This window comes from Oncorhynchus kisutch, unplaced genomic scaffold, assembly GCF_002021735.2.
Source record: "Oncorhynchus kisutch isolate 150728-3 unplaced genomic scaffold, Okis_V2 scaffold1534, whole genome shotgun sequence".
Classification (NCBI taxonomy): domain Eukaryota; kingdom Metazoa; phylum Chordata; class Actinopteri; order Salmoniformes; family Salmonidae; genus Oncorhynchus; species Oncorhynchus kisutch.
Window position 1 is genome coordinate 21,066 of NW_022263479.1, and position 13,005 is coordinate 34,070.

The 13,005-nt window shown below is 41.0% G+C and overlaps 10 non-coding genes across 10 annotated transcripts; all 10 read right to left on the bottom strand.

Annotated features, from left to right (window-relative positions):
* Positions 1-254: 254 nt before the first annotated feature.
* On the bottom strand, positions 255-326 carry trnat-ugu (transfer RNA threonine (anticodon UGU)). The gene has a single exon. It is a non-coding gene; the product is annotated as a tRNA-Thr (tRNA).
* Positions 327-863: 537 nt separating this feature from the next.
* trnaa-cgc (transfer RNA alanine (anticodon CGC)) lies at positions 864-935 on the bottom strand. Its single transcript has one exon. It is a non-coding gene; the product is annotated as a tRNA-Ala (tRNA).
* Positions 936-2,338: 1,403 nt separating this feature from the next.
* Positions 2,339-2,410, bottom strand: trnat-ugu (transfer RNA threonine (anticodon UGU)). The gene has a single exon. It is a non-coding gene; the product is annotated as a tRNA-Thr (tRNA).
* Positions 2,411-2,946: 536 nt separating this feature from the next.
* trnaa-ugc (transfer RNA alanine (anticodon UGC)) lies at positions 2,947-3,018 on the bottom strand. The gene has a single exon. It is a non-coding gene; the product is annotated as a tRNA-Ala (tRNA).
* A 1,405-nt stretch (positions 3,019-4,423) lies between these two features.
* trnat-ugu (transfer RNA threonine (anticodon UGU)) lies at positions 4,424-4,496 on the bottom strand. Its single transcript has one exon. It is a non-coding gene; the product is annotated as a tRNA-Thr (tRNA).
* A 536-nt stretch (positions 4,497-5,032) lies between these two features.
* trnaa-cgc (transfer RNA alanine (anticodon CGC)) lies at positions 5,033-5,104 on the bottom strand. The gene has a single exon. It is a non-coding gene; the product is annotated as a tRNA-Ala (tRNA).
* A 1,404-nt stretch (positions 5,105-6,508) lies between these two features.
* On the bottom strand, positions 6,509-6,581 carry trnat-ugu (transfer RNA threonine (anticodon UGU)). The gene has a single exon. It is a non-coding gene; the product is annotated as a tRNA-Thr (tRNA).
* Positions 6,582-7,116: 535 nt separating this feature from the next.
* Positions 7,117-7,188, bottom strand: trnaa-cgc (transfer RNA alanine (anticodon CGC)). Its single transcript has one exon. It is a non-coding gene; the product is annotated as a tRNA-Ala (tRNA).
* Positions 7,189-8,593: 1,405 nt separating this feature from the next.
* trnat-ugu (transfer RNA threonine (anticodon UGU)) lies at positions 8,594-8,665 on the bottom strand. The gene has a single exon. It is a non-coding gene; the product is annotated as a tRNA-Thr (tRNA).
* A 535-nt stretch (positions 8,666-9,200) lies between these two features.
* Positions 9,201-9,272, bottom strand: trnaa-cgc (transfer RNA alanine (anticodon CGC)). Its single transcript has one exon. It is a non-coding gene; the product is annotated as a tRNA-Ala (tRNA).
* Positions 9,273-13,005: the final 3,733 nt, after the last annotated feature.

Below are 13,005 nucleotides of genomic sequence, written 5' to 3' on the forward strand. Positions count from 1 at the left end.
TAGCACATCTATTTCCTTCTTAAAATGTCAACATTCTGGAAAGTAGAGTTGTGCAAAAGCTCATTTCACAACTAAATATACTCATCAGAAAATTTGGGGATTCACTTCAGAGCGCATGCATTTAAAGTATTAGCTCTACCGTAGAGGTACATCCCCTTACTATATAATAGCAGGGTTGCCAATTTGAGAACTTTTTTTTTCTTCAAAGTCCTCCAGTGAAAGAACCTTCCCATGGTACCAGCTATCTTTCAGTAAGGCACGGATGGGATTTGAACCCATGATCTTCGGTTTACAAGACCGACGCCTTACCGCTTGGCCACCATGCCACTCTATGCTGCAAGATATTTATCAATATTCTGGAAAGTAGTAGTTGTGTAATGTGAATTTGGCACACAAATAACATCTCTGTTTCCTGTGAGAATTTCAACATTCTGGAAAGTAGGAGTTGTGTAATGTGAATTTGGCACACAAATACTCAGTGGAGAACCTTGGGATTGAACCAAGTACTAAAATAGCATGCACTCCCCCTCTGAGCTTCGATCCAATTTTATTTGCAGATAAAATGCAATATTAATACAATGTACTTTTTATATACACCACTCCATTGAAACTACAATGAAATGATAGCAGCAATTCTAAATACACGCAAGTATGGACAGTCATCTAACCCATGAACTTCAGTTTTTGAAAATGATGCAATTGAAGTTGGCAACCATGCCACTTCTGTTACATAAATGTACGAACAGGGAATTGAACACATGTTCTTCAGATTACAAGAGCAAATTATTTAGCACGTCTCTGTTTCCTGCTGAGAATTTCAACATTCTGGAAAGTAGGAGATGGGCCATTGCAAAAGCTTTGAATGGAGAAGCTGGGGATTGAACCCAGGACCTCATACATGCGAAGCATGCGCTCTACCACTGAGCTACATCCCCTTTCTGGGAAAGTAATGGTTTTTTCTTATTTTTTAAATTTCACCTATAATTAATCAGGTAAGCTAGTTGAGAACAAGTTTTCATATTCAACTGCGACCTGGCCAAGATAAAGCAAAGCAGCGCAACACAAACAACAACACAGAGTTACAGATGGAATAAACAAGCGTACAGTCAATAACACAATAGAAGAAAAAAAAGAAAGTCTATATACAGTGCGTGCAAATGGAGGTAAGGCAATAAATAGGCCATAGTAGCGAAGTATTTACAATTTAGCAAATTAACACTGGAGTGATAGATGAGCAGATGATGATGTGCAAGTAGAAATACTGGTGTGCAAAGAGCAGAAAGTATATTAAAACAATATGGGGATGAGGTAGGTAGATTGGGTGGGCTATTTACAGATGGGCTTTGTACAGCTGCAGCGATCAGTTAGCTGCTCAGATAGCCGATGTTTAAAGTTAGCAGTGTTGCCAACACCTCAGTAAGGAAAGTAGCTATTGGCTGTCCTAAAAGTCACTAGAAGTTGCTAAATGATGTCATCACCTAATTTGCATAATTGTCCATGTGCATGTAATTGTGATGGACACTGTAGGAGTGAGGAATAACATTGTGGAAGAGACAAAAAGTGAGTAAAATGAAAATGTCTGCAAGTATTCAGAGGGGTCTGAATACTTGCTAAATACAGCGACTAAGTCGCTAAGTTGGCAACACTGAAAGTTAGTGAGGGAAATATGTCTCCAGCTTCAGCGATTTTTGCAATTCGTTCCAGTCATTGTCAGCAGAGAACTGGAAGGAAAGGCGGCCAAAGGAGGTGTTGGCTTTGGGGATGACCAGTGAGATATACCTGCTGGAACGCGTGCTACGGGTGGGTGTTGTTATCGTGACCAGTGAGCTGAGATAAGGCGGAGCTTTACCTAGCATAGACTAAAAAGATGACCTGGAACCAGTGGGTCTGGCGACGAATATGTAGCGATGGCCAGCCGACTAGAGCATACAGGTCGTAGTGGCCATATCAATACAATTGACCCTTTCTTTACACTGTTCTAATGAAAGTACATTTCCATAATATCATCTAGCTTCCATAAACGTCGAACAAGGCTTGAACCCAGGATTGAACCCATGTGCTTCAGTTTACAAAAACAGATGACTTAGCACATCTATTTCCTTCTTAAAATGTCAACATTCTGGAAAGTAGAGTTGTGCAAAAGCTCATTTCACAACTAAATATACTCATCAGAAAATTTGGTGATTAACTTCAGAGCGCATGCATTTCAAGTATTAGCTCTACCGTAGAGGTACATCCCCTTACTATATAATAGCAGGGTTGCCATTTTGAGAACTTTTTTTTTCTTCAAAGTCCTCCAGTGAAAGAACCTTCCCATGGTACCAGCTATCTTTCAGTAAGGCACGGATGGGATTTGAACCCATGATCTTCGGTTTACAAGACCGACGCCTTACCGCTTGGCCACCATGCCACTCTATGCTGCAAGATATTTATCAATATTCTGGAAAGTAGTAGTTGTGTAATGTGAATTTGGCACACAAATAACATCTCTGTTTCCTGTGAGAATTTCAACATTCTGGAAAGTAGGAGTTGTGTAATGTGAATTTGGCACACAAATACTCAGTGGAGAACCTTGGGATTGAACCAAGTACTAAAATAGCATGCACTCCCCCTCTGAGCTTCGATCCAATTTTATTTGCAGATAAAATGCAATATTAATACAATGTACTTTTTATATACACCACTCCATTGAAACTACAATGAAATGATAGCAGCAATTCTAAATACACGCAAGTATGGACAGTCATCTAACCCATGAACTTCAGTTTTTGAAAATGATGCAATTGAAGTTGGCAACCATGCCACTTCTGTTACATAAATGTACGAACAGGGATTGAACACATGTTCTTCAGATTACAAGAGCAAATTATTTAGCACGTCTCTGTTTCCTGCTGAGAATTTCAACATTCTGGAAAGTAGGAGATGGGCCATTGCAAAAATTTGAATGGAGTAAGCTGGGGATTGAACCCAGGACCTCATACATGCAAAGCATGCGCTCTACCACTGAGCTAAATCCCCTTTCTGGGAAAGAAATTGTTTTTTCTTATTTTTTTAAATTTCACCTATAATTAATCAGGTAAGCTAGTTGAGAACAAGTTTTCATATTCAACTGCGACCTGGCCAAGATAAAGCAAAGCAGCGCAACACAAACAACAACACAGAGTTACAGATGGAATAAACAAGCGTACAGTCAATAACACAATAGAAGAAAAAAAAGAAAGTCTATATACAGTGCGTGCAAATGGAGGTAAGGCAATAAATAGGCCATAGTAGCGAAGTATTTACAATTTAGCAAATTAACACTGGAGTGATAGATGAGCAGATGATGATGTGCAAGTAGAAATACTGGTGTGCAAAGAGCAGAAAGTATATTAAAACAATATGGGGATGAGGTAGGTAGATTGGGTGGGCTATTTACAGATGGGCTTTGTACAGCTGCAGCGATCAGTTAGCTGCTCAGATAGCCGATGTTTAAAGTTAGCAGTGTTGCCAACACCTCAGTAAGGAAAGTAGCTATTGGCTGTCCTAAAAGTCACTAGAAGTTGCTAAATGATGTCATCACCTAATTTGCATAATTGTCCATGTGCATGTAATTGTGATGGACACTGTAGGAGTGAGGAATAACATTGTGGAAGAGACAAAAAGTGAGTAAAATGAAAATGTCTGCAAGTATTCAGAGGGGTCTGAATACTTGCTAAATACAGCGACTAAGTCGCTAAGTTGGCAACACTGAAAGTTAGTGAGGGAAATATGTCTCCAGCTTCAGCGATTTTTGCAATTCGTTCCAGTCATTGTCAGCAGAGAACTGGAAGGAAAGGCGGCCAAAGGAGGTGTTGGCTTTGGGGATGACCAGTGAGATATACCTGCTGGAACGCGTGCTACGGGTGGGTGTTGTTATCGTGACCAGTGAGCTGAGATAAGGCGGAGCTTTACCTAGCATAGACTAAAAAGATGACCTGGAACCAGTGGGTCTGGCGACGAATATGTAGCGAGGGCCAGCCGACTAGAGCATACAGGTCGTAGTGGCCATATCAATACAATTGACCCTTTCTTTACACTGTTCTAATGAAAGTACATTTCCATAATATCATCTAGCTTCCATAAACGTCGAACAAGGCTTGAACCCAGGATTGAACCCATGTGCTTCAGTTTACAAAAACAGATGACTTAGCACATCTATTTCCTTCTTAAAATGTCAACATTCTGGAAAGTAGAGTTGTGCAAAAGCTCATTTCACAACTAAATATACTCATCAGAAAATTTGGGGATTAACTTCAGAGGCGCATGCATTTCAAGTATTAGCTCTACCGTAGAGGTACATCCCCTTACTATATAATAGCAGGGTTGCCATTTTGAGAACTTTTTTTTTCTTCAAAGTCCTCCAGTGAAAGAACCTTCCCATGGTACCAGCTATCTTTCAGTAAGGCACATGATGGGATTTGAACCCATGATCTTCGGTTTACAAGACCGACACCTTACCGCTTGGCCACCATGCCACTCTATGCTGCAAGATATTTATCAATATTCTGGAAAGTAGTAGTTGTGTAATGTGAATTTGGCACACAAATAACATCTCTGTTTCCTGTGAGAATTTCAACATTCTGGAAAGTAGGAGTTGTGTAATGTGAATTTGGCACACAAATACTCAGTGGAGAACCTTGGGATTGAACCAAGTACTAAAATAGCATGCACTCCCCCTCTGAGCTTCGATACAATTTTATTTGCAGATAAAATGCAATATTAATACAATGTACTTTTTATATACACCACTCCATTGAAACTACAATGAAATGATAGCAGCAATTCTAAATACAAGCAAGTATGGACAGTCATCTAACCCATGAACTTCAGTTTTTGAAAATGATGCAATTGAAGTTGGCAACCATGCCACTTCTGTTACATAAATGTACGAACAGGGAATTGAACACATGTTCTTCAGATTACAAGAGCAAATTATTTAGCACGTCTCTGTTTCCTGCTGAGAATTTCAATATCCTGGAAAGTAGGAGATGGGCCATTGCAAAAGCTTTAATGGAGAAGCTGGGGATTGAACCCAGGACCTCATACATGCGAAGCATGCGCTCTACCACTGAGCTACATCCCCTTTCTGGGAAAGAAATTGTTTTTTCTTATATTTTTAAATTTCACCTATAATTAGTCAGGTAAGCTAGTTGAGAACAAGTTTTCATATTCAACTGCGACCTGGCCAAGATAAAGCAAAGCAGCGCAACACAAACAACAACACAGAGTTACAGATGGAATAAACAAGCGTACAGTCAATAACACAATAGAAGAAAAAAAAGAAAGTCTATATACAGTGCGTGCAAATGGAGGTAAGGCAATAAATAGGCCATAGTAGCGAAGTATTTACAATTTAGCAAATTAACACTGGAGTGATAGATGAGCAGATGATGATGTGCAAGTAGAAATACTGGTGTGCAAAGAGCAGAAAGTATATTAAAACAATATGGGGACGAGGTAGGTAGATTGGGTGGGCTATTTACAGATGGGCTTTGTACAGCTGCAGCGATCAGTTAGCTGCTCAGATAGCCGATGTTTAAAGTTAGCAGTGTTGCCAACACCTCAGTAAGGAAAGTAGCTATTGGCTGTCCTAAAAGTCACTAGAAGTTGCTAAATGATGTCATCACCTAATTTGCATAATTGTCCATGTGCATGTAATTGTGATGGACACTGTAGGAGTGAGGAATAACATTGTGGAAGAGACAAAAAGTGAGTAAAATGAAAATGTCTGCAAGTATTCAGAGGGGTCTGAATACTTGCTAAATACAGCGACTAAGTCGCTAAGTTGGCAACACTGAAAGTTAGTGAGGGAAATATGTCTCCAGCTTCAGCGATTTTTGCAATTCGTTCCAGTCATTGTCAGCAGAGAACTGGAAGGAAAGGCGGCCAAAGGAGGTGTTGGCTTTGGGGATGACCAGTGAGATATACCTGCTGGAACGCGTGCTACGGGTGGGTGTTGTTATCGTGACCAGTGAGCTGAGATAAGGCGGAGCTTTACCTAGCATAGACTAAAAAGATGACCTGGAACCAGTGGGTCTGGCGACGAATATGTAGCGAGGGCCAGCCGACTAGAGCATACAGGTCGTAGTGGCCATATCAATACAATTGACCCTTTCTTTACACTGTTCTAATGAAAGTACATTTCCATAATATCATCTAGTTTCCATAAACGTCGAACAAGGCTTGAACCCAGGATTGAACCCATGTGCTTCAGTTTACAAAAACAGATGACTTAGCACATCTATTTCCTTCTTAAAATGTCAACATTCTGGAAAGTAGAGTTGTGCAAAAGCTAATTTCACAACTAAATATACTCATCAGAAAATTTGGGGATTAACTTCAGAGCGCATGCATTTCAAGTATTAGCTCTACCGTAGAGGTACATCCCCTTACTATATGATAGCAGGGTTGCCATTTTGAGAACTTTTTTTTTCTTCAAAGTCCTCCAGTGAAAGAACCTTCCCATGGTACCAGCTATCTTTCAGTAAGGCACAGGATGGGATTTGAACCCATGATCTTCGGTTTACAAGACCGACACCTTACCGCTTGGCCACCATGCCACTCTATGCTGCAAGATATTTATCAATATTCTGGAAAGTAGTAGTTGTGTAATGTGAATTTGGCACACAAATAACATCTCTGTTTCCTGTGAGAATTTCAACATTCTGGAAAGTAGGAGTTGTGTAATGTGAATTTGGCACACAAATACTCAGTGGAGAACCTTGGGATTGAACCAAGTACTAAAATAGCATGCACTCCCCCTCTGAGCTTCGATACAATTTTATTTGCAGATAAAATGCAATATTAATACAATGTACTTTTTATATACACCACTCCATTGAAACTACAATGAAATGATAGCAGCAATTCTAAATACAAGCAAGTATGGACAGTCATCTAACCCATGAACTTCAGTTTTTGAAAATGATGCAATTGAAGTTGGCAACCATGCCACTTCTGTTACATAAATGTACGAACAGGGAATGAACACATGTTCTTCAGATTACAAGAGCAAATTATTTAGCACGTCTCTGTTTCCTGCTGAGAATTTCAATATCCTGGAAAGTAGGAGATGGGCCATTGCAAAAGCTTTAATGGAGAAGCTGGGGATTGAACCAAGGACCTCATACATGCGAAGCATGCGCTCTACCACTGAGCTACATCCCCTTTCTGGGAAAGAAATTGTTTTTTCTTATATTTTTAAATTTCACCTATAATTAGTCAGGTAAGCTAGTTGAGAACAAGTTTTCATATTCAACTGCGACCTGGCCAAGATAAAGCAAAGCAGCGCAACACAAACAACAACACAGAGTTACAGATGGAATAAACAAGCGTACAGTCAATAACACAATAGAAGAAAAAAAAGAAAGTCTATATACAGTGCGTGCAAATGGAGGTAAGGCAATAAATAGGCCATAGTAGCGAAGTATTTACAATTTAGCAAATTAACACTGGAGTGATAGATGAGCAGATGATGATGTGCAAGTAGAAATACTGGTGTGCAAAGAGCAGAAAGTATATTAAAACAATATGGGGACTGAGGTAGGTAGATTGGGTGGGCTATTTACAGATGGGCTTTGTACAGCTGCAGCGATCAGTTAGCTGCTCAGATAGCCGATGTTTAAAGTTAGCAGTGTTGCCAACACCTCAGTAAGGAAAGTAGCTATTGGCTGTCCTAAAAGTCACTAGAAGTTGCTAAATGATGTCATCACCTAATTTGCATAATTGTCCATGTGCATGTAATTGTGATGGACACTGTAGGAGTGAGGAATAACATTGTGGAAGAGACAAAAAGTGAGTAAAATGAAAATGTCTGCAAGTATTCAGAGGGGTCTGAATACTTGCTAAATACAGCGACTAAGTCGCTAAGTTGGCAACACTGAAAGTTAGTGAGGGAAATATGTCTCCAGCTTCAGCGATTTTTGCAATTCGTTCCAGTCATTGTCAGCAGAGAACTGGAAGGAAAGGCGGCCAAAGGAGGTGTTGGCTTTGGGGATGACCAGTGAGATATACCTGCTGGAACGCGTGCTACGGGTGGGTGTTGTTATCGTGACCAGTGAGCTGAGATAAGGCGGAGCTTTACCTAGCATAGACTAAAAAGATGACCTGGAACCAGTGGGTCTGGCGACGAATATGTAGCGAGGGCCAGCCGACTAGAGCATACAGGTCGTAGTGGCCATATCAATACAATTGACCCTTTCTTTACACTGTTCTAATGAAAGTACATTTCCATAATATCATCTAGCTTCCATAAACGTCGAACAAGGCTTGAACCCAGGATTGAACCCATGTGCTTCAGTTTACAAAAACAGATGACTTAGCACATCTATTTCCTTCTTAAAATGTCAACATTCTGGAAAGTAGAGTTGTGCAAAAGCTCATTTCACAACTAAATATACTCATCAGAAAATTTGGGATTCACTTCAGAGCGCATGCATTTAAAGTATTAGCTCTACCGTAGAGGTACATCCCCTTACTATATAATAGCAGGGTTGCCAATTTGAGAACTTTTTTTTTTCTTCAAAGTCCTACAGTGAAAGAACCTTCCCATGGTACCAGCTATCTTTCAGTAAGGCATGGATGGGATTTGAACCCATGATCTTCGGTTTACAAGACCGACGCCTTACCGCTTGGCCACCATGCCACTCTATGCTGCAAGATATTTATCAATATTCTGGAAAGTAGTAGTTGTGTAATGTGAATTTGGCACACAAATAACATCTCTGTTTCCTGTGAGAATTTCAACATTCTGGAAAGTAGGAGTTGTGTAATGTGAATTTGGCACACAAATACTCAGTGGAGAACCTTGGGATTGAACCAAGTACTAAAATAGCATGCACTCCCCCTCTGAGCTTCGATCCAATTTTATTTGCAGATAAAATGCAATATTAATACAATGTACTTTTTATATACACTACTCCATTGAAACTACAATGAAATGATAGCAGCAATTCTAAATACACGCAAGTATGGACAGTCATCTAACCCATGAACTTCAGTTTTTGAAAATGATGCAATTGAAGTTGGCAACCATGCCACTTCTGTTACATAAATGTACGAACAGGGATTGAACACATGTTCTTCAGATTACAAGAGCAAATTATTTAGCACGTCTCTGTTTCCTGCTGAGAATTTCAACATTCTGGAAAGTAGGAGATGGGCTATTGCAAAAATTTGAATGGAGTAGCTGGGGATTGAACCCAGGACCTCATACATGCGAAGCATGCGCTCTACCACTGAGCTAAATCCCCTTTCTGGGAAAGAAATGGTTTTTTCTTATTTTTTTAAATTTCACCTATAATTAATCAGGGAAGCTAGTTGAGAACAAGTTTTCATATTCAACTGCGACCTGGCCAAGATAAAGCAAAGCAGCGCAACACAAACAACAACACAGAGTTACAGATGGAATAAACAAGCGTACAGTCAATAACACAATAGAAGAAAAAAAAGAAAGTCTATATACAGTGCGTGCAAATGGAGGTAAGGCAAGAAATAGGCCATAGTAGCGAAGTATTTACAATTTAGCAAATTAACACTGGAGTGATAGATGAGCAGATGATGATGTGCAAGTAGAAATACTGGTGTGCAAAGAGCAGAAAGTATATTAAAACAATATGGGGATGAGGTAGGTAGATTGGGTGGGCTATTTACAGATGGGCTTTGTACAGCTGCAGCGATCAGTTAGCTGCTCAGATAGCCGATGTTTAAAGTTAGCAGTGTTGCCAACACCTCAGTAAGGAAAGTAGCTATTGGCTGTCCTAAAAGTCACTAGAAGTTGCTAAATGATGTCATCACCTAATTTGCATAATTGTCCATGTGCATGTAATTGTGATGGACACTGTAGGAGTGAGGAATAACATTGTGGAAGAGACAAAAAGTGAGTAAAATGAAAATGTCTGCAAGTATTCAGAGGGGTCTGAATACTTGCTAAATACAGCGACTAAGTCGCTAAGTTGGCAACACTGAAAGTTAGTGAGGGAAATATGTCTCCAGCTTCAGCGATTTTTGCAATTCGTTCCAGTCATTGTCAGCAGAGAACTGGAAGGAAAGGCGGCCAAAGGAGGTGTTGGCTTTGGGGATGACCAGTGAGATATACCTGCTGGAACGCGTGCTACGGGTGGGTGTTGTTATCGTGACCAGTGAGCTGAGATAAGGCGGAGCTTTACCTAGCATAGACTAAAAAGATGACCTGGAACCAGTGGGTCTGGCGACGAATATGTAGCGAGGGCCAGCCGACTAGAGCATACAGGTCGTAGTGGTGTAGAGAAATGCTAATTCTTATGTAGGTGACCAAACTATTGTTAAGGGGGGGCTACCACTCAGAGTTGAGCCTGTGGGGTCCCCTACAGGATAGCTCCCGCATTACACTAATGGCCAAACCAGCGCACACACACATGATCTCCGTTGTCTCTGAACGTTGAATGCCCGAAGAGGATTCTACGATGACGGACAGACTACTGAGCCAATGGCGGAAGACTACAGACTACACCCCAGCTGAACCAATCCAAAGATCCGATCTTCCAGAATCAACCTACTTCTTTCTATATAATAGTGGTGTACTGATTGTAACGGCCTCTTCGTCGTCTGCGCTTCCGTACGAACCAGCGGGAGAGCCGTAATTACGCTGTTCTAGATATCTTCACTCTGACTAAACTGTAGCTTGTCATACAATTTACCACCTTGTCTGAATCGATCCTTGACCGACTCGTCCGTCTACATAACCAATTACTAACAGAAATGGTAGCAGAGTATAGTTTACTAACGATCCAGTCGAAGTGAGTTGATTTGGTGTGGAGAAGGCGAGTTGGGGAAAGGACGATTCATTAAATAAATAGAAAGACGGGTGAAGACTTTCGGGGGAGGGCAACAATTCTGCTCAACTCGGAAACTGATTTCAGGTGCACCATAAAAAAAAAATAAGGTAAGCAAAAGCCTGTTAAATCAAACTTTGCATATTGTCGAATAGTCTGTCCAAATTTTTATCAGTTTTTCCGGAGTAAGTATGAATTCTTGTGTAAATTTATAATTTGCTGACGAGTCGAAATAACAGTGTATGTGAACATATGTAGTAACGAACCGGCGACGGCCGGTGTGATTTTAAATCATTGATGAGATATCAGTCCGGTCAGCACAGTCTGCTAGCTTTCAATGATGAGTGATCACTGTTTTGTCTTGATAGTTCCGATAGGGGTCGGGAATAGAGATCAGTAGGGGATAGCTAATTACTATTCTTCAAATCTGGCGCCGAGGGGGATAAATTGTAATTTTATCCTGTGGCCCGGTACGGCTCAGTCTGATAGAGATTCACCGATAGGGTTCGGACATGTGTGATAGTTCCGATAGGGGTCGGGAATAGAGATCAGTAGGGGATAGCTAATTACTATTCATTAACTCTGGCGCCGAGGGGACAAATTGTAATTTTGGGACCCGTGACCCGGTCAGCACAGTCTGCTAGCTTTCAATGATGAGTGATCACTGTTTTGTCTTTGATAGTTCCGATAGGGGTCGGGAATAGAGATCAGTAGGGGATAGCTAATTACTATTCATTAAATCTGCAGCCGAGGGGACAAATTGTAATTTTGGGACCCGTGACCCGGTGTGGTTCAGTCTGATAGAGATTCACCGATAGGGGTCGGACAGGTGTAATAATTCTGATAGGGGTCAGCTCGATAGGGATCAGGAATAGAGATCAGTAGGGGATAGCTAATTACTATTCTTCAAATCTGGCGCCGAAGGGGATAAGTTGTAATTTTATCCTGTGGTCCGGTACGGCTCAGTCTGATAGAAATGAACTGATAAGGATCGGCTTCTAGGGGTCAGACAGAATAGACTTGCTTTGGATATGCTTCTTGCCAGTCAGGGGGGCGTATGCAAGATGTTCGGTGAACAATGTTGCACGTATATTCCTAATAACACCAGTCCAGATAGTGCATCAAGCCCACTAAGGGCCTTAGATATACTACTATCTGCTGAGATGAGGACCATGGCGGGGGTGGAGGAGTCTGGCCTGTTCTCTTTAGTGGGAGCCTGGTTTTGGTAAGTACACTAGAATGGTGGTTACTGGATTTCTGACCCTAATTTTTGTTATTTGACGTGTTGTGCTGCTTGCATCATACTGTGTTTTAAGAAGTCTGTTACAGATGTGGTGAAGGCTTCTTCCTGCGGGAAAAAAGTTGGCTTATGTAGACAAGCATTTACTTTTATTTTGAGCTGTTGTTCTCCGCTCTGTAAAATGAGGGTTGTAAGTTCCTAGGTGGCTGGTAGCCAACTTAGTACATAGTGGGATTGAATGGAGAACATGATGTAATACATATATATCTATTTCTGTTTAAAACCGTGCCTTATTTCATAGTCCCATTGGGAGAAGTTTCTCTTTGTGTCTGGATCCAGTTAGGTTGTGTCACGTCTCTGGTGAGACGTGAAGAGAGGGTTTTGTAGAGAAATGCTAATTCTTATGTAGGTGACCAAACTATTGTTAAGGGGGGGCTACCACTCAGAGTTGAGCCTGTGGGGTCCCCTACAGGATAGCTCCCGCATTACACTAATGGCCAAAACCAGCGCACACACACATGATCTCCGTTGTCTCTGAACGTTGAATGCCCGAAGAGGATTCTACGATGACGGACAGACTACTGAGCCAATGGCGGAAGACTACAGACTACACCCCAGCTGAACCAATCCAAAGATCCGATCTTCCAGAATCAACCTACTTTCTTTTCTATATAATAGTGGTGTACTGATTGTAACGGCCTCTTCTTCGTCTGCGCTTCCGTACGAACCAGCGGGAGAGCCGTAATTACGCTGTTCTAGATATCTTCACTCTGAATAAACTGTAGCTTGTCATACAATTTACCACCTTGTCTGAATCGATCCTTGACCGACTCGTCCGTCTACATATCAAATTACTAACAGTGGCCATATCAATACAATTGACCCTTTCTTTACACTGTTCTAATGAAAGTACATTTCCATAATATCATCTAG